This window comes from Nerophis lumbriciformis, linkage group LG32, assembly GCF_033978685.3.
Source record: "Nerophis lumbriciformis linkage group LG32, RoL_Nlum_v2.1, whole genome shotgun sequence".
NCBI classification, from domain to species: domain Eukaryota; kingdom Metazoa; phylum Chordata; class Actinopteri; order Syngnathiformes; family Syngnathidae; genus Nerophis; species Nerophis lumbriciformis.
In genome coordinates this window covers 10280533-10290532 of record NC_084579.2, presented here as the reverse complement: position 1 = coordinate 10290532, position 10000 = coordinate 10280533, and the positions used below count along the sequence as shown (strand labels likewise).

General features: G+C 34.5%; 1 protein-coding gene across 2 annotated transcripts in view; it reads right to left on the bottom strand.

Annotated features, from left to right (window-relative positions):
• pdlim5b (PDZ and LIM domain 5b) overlaps positions 1–10000 on the bottom strand; it is a 139253-nt gene that overhangs the window by 22830 nt on the left and 106423 nt on the right. The gene's annotated exons all lie outside the window — the stretch shown is intronic.

The window sequence follows — 10000 nt, the reverse complement described above, 5'->3', positions numbered from 1 at the left end:
TGATGCCACGCTGGATGCATTAAACAATGTAACAAGGTTTTCCAAAAATAAATCAACTCAAGTTATGGAAAAAAATGCCAACATGGCACTGCCATATTTATTATTGAAGTCACAAAGTGCATTATTTTTTTTAACATGCCTCAAAACAGCAGCTTGGAATTTGGGACATGCTCTACCTGAGAGAGCATGAGGAGGTTGAGGTGTGCGGGGTTGGGGGGGGGCGGGGTTGAGTTTAGAGGGTAGCGGGGGGGTGTATATTGTAGCGTCCCGGAAGAGTTAGTGCTGCAAGGGGTTCTGGGTATTTGTTCTGTTGTGTTTATGTTGTGTTACGGTGCGGATGTTCTCCCGAAATGTGTTTGTCATTCTTGTTTGGTGTGGGTTCACAGTGTGGCGCATATTTGTAACAGTGTTAAAGTTGTTTATACGGCCACCCTCAGTGTGACCTGTATGGCTGTTGATCAAGTATGACTTGCATTCATTTGTGTGTGTGAAAAGCCGTAGATATTATGAGTTTGGGCCGGCACGCAAAGGCAGTGCCTTTAAGGTTGTACTTAAGGTCTGTACTTCTCCCTATGTCCGTATACCACTCCGTACAGCGGCATTTTAAAAAGTCATAAACTTGACTTTTTGAAACAGATACTGATAATTTCCGATATTACATTTTAAAGCATTTATCAGCCGATAATATCGGACATCTCTAATTTTGACTCGAGAAAAAAATGTGTCTGGGGGCCGGTATATCTATTTTTAGGAACACTAATACAAAACCTCACACTAATGTCTGATTGAATGCTAAAAACGTTATGACAGACCGCCTTAAAAAAACGGAATGAAATGTTTAATGTTTCTATAAACGATAAAACACTGAATATTGACAACATATGTTAAAGTTAAAGTACCAATGATTGTCACACACACACTAGGTGTGGCGAAATTATTCTCTGCATTTGACCCATCACCCCTGATCATCCCCTGGGAGGTGAGGGGAGCAGTGAGCAGCGGCGGTGGCGGCGCCCGTGAATCATTTTTGGTGATTTAACCCCCAATTCCAACCCTTGATGCTGAGCGCCAAGCAGGGAGATAATGGGTCCCATTTGTATAGTCTTTGGTATGACTTGGCCGGAGTTTGACCTCACAACCTACCGATCTCAGGGTGGACACTCTAACCACTAGGCCACTGAGTAGGTATGTCTTTTATACATTTTATACCTTAGGCCTGGGCAAATATTTTGACTTGAGAAAAAAATGTGTCTGGGGGCCGGTATATCTATTTTTAGGAACACTAATACAAAACCTCACACTGTCTGATTGAATGCTAAAAACGTTATGACAGACCGCCTTAAAAAAAAACGGAATGAAATGTTTAATGTTTCTATAAACGATAAAACACTGAATATTGACAACATATGTTAAAGTTAAAGTACCAATGATTGTCACACACATCCTAGATGTGGCGAAATTATTCTCTGCATTTGACCCATCACCCTTGATCACCCCCTGGGAGGTGAGGGGAGCAGTGAGCAGCGGCTGTGGCCGCGCCCGGGAATCATTTTTGGTGATTTAACCCCCAATTCCAACCCTTGATGCTGAGCGCCAAGCAGGGAGATAATGGGTGCCATTTGTATAGTCTTTGGTATGACTCGTCCGGAGTTTGAACTCACAACCTACCGATCTCAGGGTGGACACTCTAACCACTAGGCCACTGAGTAGGTATGTCTTTTATACATTTTATACCTTAGGCCTGGGCAAATATTTTGACTTGAGAAAAAAATGTGTCTGGGGGCCGGTATATCTATTTTTAGGAACACTAATACAAAACCTCACACTGTCTGATTGAATGCTAAAAATGTTATGACAGACCGCCTTAAAAAACGGAATGAAATGTTTAATGTTTCTATAAAGGATAAAACACTGAATATTGACAACATATGTTAAAGTTAAAGTTAAAGTACCAATGATTGTCACACACACACTAGGTGTGGCGAAATTATTCTCTGCATTTGACCCATCACCCTTGATCATCCCCTGGGAGGTGAGGGGAGCAGTGATCAGCAGCGGTGGCCGCGCCCGGGAATCATTTTTGGTGATTTAACCCCCAATTCCAACCCTTGATGCTGAGTGCCAAGCAGGGAGATAATGGGTCCCATTTGGATAGTCTTTGGTATGACTTGGCCGGAGTTTGACCTCACAACCTACCGATCTCAGGGTGGACACTCTAACCACTAGGCCACTGAGTAGGTATGTCTTTTATACATTTTATACCTTAGGCCTGGGCAAATATTTTGACTTGAGAAAAAAATGTGTCTGGGGGCCGGTATATCTATTTTTAGGGAATAATGTCTGATTGAATGCTAAAAACATTATGACAGACCGCCTTAAAAAACGGAATGGAATTTTAAATTTTTCTATGAACGATAAAACACTGAAAATTGACAACATGTGAATGTCACCCCCTCTCTCGATCGACATTATTCAAGCGAAACGCAACAAAAATGCAACAAACACAGAGAAATATAAACGCGACGGGTAAAAAACCCAAAAAACACCTACAATCTGATATATCACTAAGCTTTAGTACCTTGTTGTAAAAAATCTTCTTCCGCGTCTGTCCCTGACACCCACATTTCAGGCTGGCCGCTCTGGAAACACTCTGTGGAAACACTCCCCACCCACACTGCTTGGTACCTCGTCTGAGCTGCTGTGACTTAGATTACCATAGTAACTAATTAGATTACCATATTCACTAATATATCATGCAAAAGCGCAGATTCCAACCATTGAAATACTTTGTATAGTTCAAGACTTACGGTCATTAGAAAACATCACTGCACATCATAATGGCAGCTACACTTTCCATCTTAAAGATCTAAAAAAAATATTTGGAAATGTCCGGTGGGCCATATTGAAAAGCTTAACAGGCGCATATGAAACCGGTGGGGTTCGGTACCTCCAACAAGGTTAAGAACCACTGGTCTATAGTTTTATCCCATGAGAAGATGTAATAAAATATGAGGGGCGTCAGATACTGTATTTGTTTAGAAGTAGGTTGCCAAGTGAGGGTGCAAACACGCTGCTGTTAATCATAAACCACAGCAATGAGTTAGTAGGTGAGCCATCATTCCCAGGACTGACTTGAATGTCTCTGCTCCCCCCTGTTGGCCGAGGAAGGAGAAACAGGAAAGGTTTGAAAGCGAGAAGAAGGCAGCATGAAAAGCTTGGAATAAAAAGGCCCTTCTGAGGAAAATGTGCGTGGAGACCACCACAACAAAACATGCACACATGCAGCAACGGGATCATCAAAGGAGCTTAGAATAAATAAAGTGACGAGGGAATGATGGGAACCGACTTTCATATTCTCTCAAAGGGTGCCCACAAGACTCAGAAGTCACGACATGAAAAAGTATCCGACACAGCTGAGGTTTCATGTTGGACACTTGAATCTGCATGAATAGGATGTCAACTTCCTCCACAGACTAGCTTGGAATTTGTATTTGGAAAGTGATACACGTTCCTTTGCAGATATAATTAGCACATTAAAAAAAGTTGTGTTTTGCAGGAAAATGGTGTGCTTTCTTCCACAGGTGTCAGACCGTATTACTGTGGACATTTCTATTGCACATGTACACATATCTCAGTGTGTACATGTTAGAGATGCGCGGCTAGGCAATTATTTCATCCGCAACCGCATCACAAAAGTCGTCAACCATCCGCCATCCACCCGAACTAACATTTAATCAAAACCGCACCCGCCCGTTGTTATATATCTAATATAGACGATGCAAGGCATTAGTGAGGTTATAAAGCTTTTGCCTGTTAAAGAAAGGAGACTGATCCAATGCAGCAGAGACATTCAATGCGTGCCACGCTGTCACGGCCCAGACGCACACCAGTGCGCAATCATCTGGGAGCCGCGCTGAGCGCACCTCCAAGCGCGCTCGCGCCACTCAAACTATTGCAGGCAGCTGCGTTCTATCTTGTTTTAACATCCTGTGGCACTCTTCTGGGATCACAGCGGACGAAACTGCTCATGCTCAGGGTGTTTGTGGAGGTTCGGGGTTTTGCATAAATGTGATGCACCATGTTAGATGTCCCGGTTTTGTGACTGTCGTAGACATAAACAGCGTCGCAGCTCTTGCAAATCACGTAGCCAGCATTACTATCATCCTGATTTACAACCTCATAAAAACGAGTCCACGCTGAACTTTTCTGGCTTTTTTTCCCCCTGGTCTTTAGTATTCCCTTTTTTAGTTTGTCGCGTACCACGTTTGCTGCCGGCGTTGCCATCTCTTTTTTTTTTCTTCTTCTGTTGTGGCATGCTGCAGGTGCCTGCTTGTTTTTCGTATGTGGGTAACAACATTTAACTATGTATATATATTTCCGAATTGGTTTAACTGCCACCCGCCTGAATCTATTTAAAATCTAATTTCTTTTAATTTCAACCGCCCGACCCGACGATAAAATCTTTTTTTATTTTATTTCAACCGCCCGACCCGCGGATAATCCGCGGACTCCGCGGTTGTGTCCGCAAACCGCGCATCTCTAGTACATGTGCAATAGCACCACCTGGTGTGGGACCCGTTTTTTATTTTTTATTAAAAGAAAAATGATACAATTAATTAATTTTTCAAACTGAGACTCACTGACTTTGGCTCATTTTCTGTGAAGAACATATTTTAGAATACATATATTTAATGACCACACACCATACACCCCCCCCCGGAGTATAAGTCGCACCGGAGTATAAGTCGCACCTGCCGAAAATGCATAATAAAAAAGGAAAAAATCATATATAAGTCGCACTGGAGCCCGGCCAAACTATGAAAAAAACTGCGACTTATAGTCCGAAAAATACGGAACATATAAGATGTCCGGGTCCACTGGACCCGGGGCTAATAGAAGTGTGGAAATCAATGTTCTGTGTACCACACACACACACACACACACACACACACACACACACACACACACACACAAAGCAGGCCTAGACAGGAGGAGGACAGAGTGTAGGTACACAGAACATCAGAGGGTCAAATGTGCGAGAAAATGAGAGCAGACAGTGTTGACAAACAATGTTGCAACCTTGTGTGGGAACCGCAGGTGCAGAAACACAAAAGAAGAATCCCTGTGGGATGCAGAAACTGGCAGAGAAATTTTCCGTGCAACGTTCATATTGTTGTTACTCAATGTTTTTCTTTATTTTTGTCAGGCTGCTGTAGCAAAAGGTTGAAAATAATATGTATTTCAATCTGCTACAGGAAACGATTGAAAAAATGTTTTTCTTTATTTTTCTCAAGCTGCTATAGGAAACTATTGACACATTTATTCTTTACTTTTGTAAAGCCGCTATAGATAAAGGTTTGGAAAATAAGTTTGCTTTTTCTTTATTTTTGTCAAGCTGCTACAAAAAAAGGTTTAGAAACATTTTCCTTTTTTTTCTAAAGCTGCTGTAGAAAAAGGCTTGAAAATATGTGTTTCATTATTTTTGTCAAGCTTCTACAGGAAAATGTTAAAATACATCTATTTTTCTCAGGCTGCTAAATGAAAATATATATTTTTTAAATTCTATACTTTTCTAAAGCTGCAATAAAAAATATTTGAAAATGTTTTTCTTTATTTTTGTCAGGCTGCTGTAGCAAAAGGTTGAAAATAATATGTATTTCAATCTGCTACAGGAAAAGATTGAACAATTATGTCCCTTTATTTTTCTCAAGCTGCTATAGGAAACTATTGACAATTTTTTTCTATACTTTTCTAAAGCTGCAATAAAAAAAGATTTGAAAACGTTTTTCTTTATTTTTGTCAGGCTGCTGTAGCAAAAGGTTAAAAATAATATGTATTTCAATCCGCTAAAGGAAAAGATTGAAAAAATGTTTTTCTTTATTTTTCTCAAGCTGCTATAGGAAACTATTGACACATTTCTTCTTTACTTTTGTAAAGCTGCTATAGAAAAAGGTTTGAAAATATGTTTTTTTTCCCTTTATTTTTGTCAAGCTGCTACAAGAAAATGTTTAGAAAAAATGTCCTTTATTTTTCTAAAGCTGCTGTGGAAAAAGGTTTGAAAATATGTGTTTCATTATTTTTTGTCAAGCTTCTACAGGAAAATGTTAAAATATGTCTTTATTTTTCTCAGGCTACTAACTGATTTATTTATTTATTTTTATTCTATACTTTTCTAAACCTGCAATGGAAAAATATTTGAAAATGTTTTTCTTTATTTTGTCAAGCTGCTATAGTAAAAGGTTGCAAATAATATGTATTTCAATCTGCTACAGGAAAAGATTGAAAAAATATTTTTCTTTATTTTTCTCAAGCTGCTATAGACATTTATTCTTTACTTTTGTAAAGCTGCTATAGAAAAAGTTTTTAAAATATTTTTTTTTTCTTTTTTTTCTCAAGCTGCTACAAGAAAAGGTTTGGAAATGTTTCCCTTTATTTTTCTAAAGCTGCTGTAGAAAAAGGTTTGAAAATATGTTTTTCATTATTTTTTGTCAAGCTTCTACAGGAAAATGTTAAAAGATGTCTTTATTTTTCTCAGGCTACTAACTGATTTTTTTTTTTTTTTAATTTCTATACTTTTCTATACCTGCAATGGAAAAATATTTGAAAATGTTTTTCTTTATTTTGTCAAGCTGCTACAGTAAAAGTTGCAAATATGTATTTCAATCTGCTACAGGAAAAGATTGAAAAAATATTTTTCTTTATTTTTCTCAAGCTGCTATAGACATTTATTCTTTACTTTTGTAAAGCTGCTATAGAAAAAGGTTTGAAAATATTTTTTTTTCTCAAGCTGCTACAAGAAAAGGTTTAGAAATATTTCCCTTTATTTTTCTAAAGCTGCTGTAGAGAAAGGTTTGAAAATATGTTTTTCATTATTTTTGTCAAGCTTCTAAAGGAAAATGTTAAAATGTCTTTATTTTTCTCAGGCTACTAACTGATTTTTTTTTTTTTTTAATTTCTATACTTTTCTATACCTGCAATGGAAAAATATTTGAAAATGTTTTTCTTTATTTTGTCAAGCTGCTACAGTAAAAGTTGCAAATATGTATTTCAATCTGCTACAGGAAAAGATTGAAAAAATATTTTTCTTTATTTTTCTCAAGCTGCTATAGACATGTATTCTTTACTTTTGTAAAGCTGCTATAGAAAAAGGTTTGAAAATATTTTTTTTTCTCAAGCTGCTACAAGAAAAGGTTTAGAAACATTTCCCTTTATTTTTCTAAAGCTGCTGTAGAAAAAGGTTTGAAAATAAGTTTTTCATTATTTTTGTCAAGCTTCTAAAGGAAAATGTTAAAATATCTTTATTTTTCTCAGGCTACTAACTGATTTTTTTTTTTATTCTATACTTTTCTAAAGCTGCAATAGAAAAATATTTGAAAATTATTGACACATTTTTTCTATACTTTTGTAAAGCTTCTATAGAAAAAGGTTTGAAAATATGTGTTTTTCTAAGGCTGCAAAATGAAAAATGTTCTACACTTTTCTAAACCTGCAATGGAAAAATATTTGAAAATGTTTTCCTTGATTTTGTCAAGCTGCTATAATAAAAGGTTGCAAATAATATGTATTTCAATCTGCTACAGGAAAAGATTGAAAAAAAAAATTTCTTTATTTTTCTCAAGCTGCTATAGACATTTATTCTTTACTTTTGTAAAGCTGCTATAGAAAAAGGTTTGAACATTTTTTTTTTTTTCTTTTTTCTCAAGCTGCTACAAGAAAAGGTTTAGAAACACATTTCCCTTTATTTTTCTAAAGCTGCTGTAGAAAAAGGTTTGAAAATATGTTTTTCATTATTTTTGTCAAGCTTCTAAAGGAACATGTTAAAATGTCTTCATTTTTCTCAGGCTACTAACTGATTTATTTTTATTTTTAATTCTATACTTTTCTAAAGCTGCAATAGAAAAATATTTGAAAATTATTGACAAATTTTTTCTATACTTTTGTAAAGCTTCTATAGAAAAAGGGTTGAAAATATGTGTTTTTCTAAGGCTGCTAAATGAAAAATGTTCTACACTTTTCTAAACCTGCAATGGAAAAATATTTGAAAATGTTTTTCTTGATTTTGTCAAGCTGCTATAATAAAAGGTTGCAAATAATATGTATTTCAATCTGCTACAGGAAAAGATTGAAAAAATATTTTTCTTTATTTTTCTCAAGCTGCTATAGACATTTATTCTTTACTTTTGTAAAGCTGCTATAGAAAAAGGTTTGAAAATAATTGTTTTTCTTTTTTTTCTCAAGCTGCTACAAGAAAAGGTTTAGAAATGTTTCCCTTTATTTTTCTAAAGCTGCTGTAGAAAAAGGTTTGAAAATATGTTTTTCATTATTTTTTGTCAAGCTTCTACAGGAAAATGTTAAAAGATGTCTTTATTTTTCTCAGGCTACTAACTGATTTTTTTTTTTTAATTTTATTCTAAAATTTTCTAAACCTGCAATGGAAAAATATTTGAAAATGTTTTTCTTTATTTTGTCAAGCTGCTATAGTAAAAGGTTGCAAATAATATGTATTTCAATCTGCTACAGGAAAAGATTGAAAAAATATTTTTCTTTATTTTTCTCAAGCTGCTATAGACATTTATTCTTTACTTTTGTAAAGCTGCTGTAGAAAAAGGTTTGAAAATATTTTTTTTTTTCTCAAGCTGCTACAAGAAAAGGTTTAGAAACATTTCCCTTTATTTTTCTAAAGCTGCTGTAGAAAAAGGTTTGAAAATATGTTTTTCATTATTTTTTGTCAAGCTTCTACAGGAAAATGTTAAAATATGTCTTTATTTTTCTCAGGCTACTAACTGATTTATTTATTTATTTTTTATTCTATACTTTTCAAAACCTGCAATGGAAAAATATTTGAAAATGTGTTTCTTTATTTTGTCAAGCTGCTATAGTAAAAGGTTGCAAATAATATGTATTTCAATCTGCTACAGGAAGATTGAAAAAAGATTTTTCTTTATTTTTCTCAAGCTGCTATAGACATTTATTCTTTACTTTTGTAAAGCTGCTATAGAAAAAGGTTTGAAAATATTTTTTTTTCTCAAGCTGCTACAAGAAAAGGTTTAGAAACATTTCCCTTTATTTTTCTAAAGCTGCTGTAGAAAAAGGTTTGAAAATAAGTTTTTCATTATTTTTGTCAAGCTTCTAAAGGAAAATGTTAAAATATCTTTATTTTTCTCAGGCTACTAACTGATTTTTTTTTTTAGTCTATACTTTTCTAAAGCTGCAATAGAAAAATATTTGAAAATTATTGACACATTTTTTCTATACTTTTGTAAAGCTTCTATAGAAAAAGGTTTGAAAATATGTGTTTTTCTAAGGCTGCTAAATGAAAAATGTTCTACACTTTTCTAAACCTGCAATGGAAAAATATTTGAAAATGTTTTTCTTGATTTTGTCAAGCTGCTATAATAAAAGGTTGCAAATAATATGTATTTCAATCTGCTACAGGAAAAGATTGAAAAAATATTTTTCTTTATTTTTCTCAAGCTGCTATAGACATTTATTCTTTACTTTTGTAAAGCTGCTATAGAAAAAGGTTTGAAAATTTTTTTTTTCTTTTTTTTTTCTCAAGCTGCTACAAGAAAAGGTTTAGAAATGTTTCCCTTTATTTTTCTAAAGCTGCTGTAGAAAAAGGTTTGAAAATATGTTTTTCATAATTTTTGTCAAGCTTCTAAAGGAAAATGTTAAAATGTCTTTATTTTTCTCAGGCTACTAACTGATTTTTTTTTTATTCTATACTTTTCTAAAGCTGCAATAGAAAAATATTTGAAAATTATTGACAAATTTTTTCTATACTTTTGTAAAGCTTCTATAGAAAAAGGTTTGAAAATATGTGTTTTTCTAAGGCTGCTAAATGAAAAATGTTCTACACTTTTCTAAAGCTGCAATAGAAACAGATTTAAAAATATGTTTCTTTATTTTTGTCAAGCTGCTATAGCAAATGGTTAAAATAAAATGAAAAAAAATTTAATCTGCTGCAGGAAAAGATAGAAATATATTTTTCTCAAGTTGC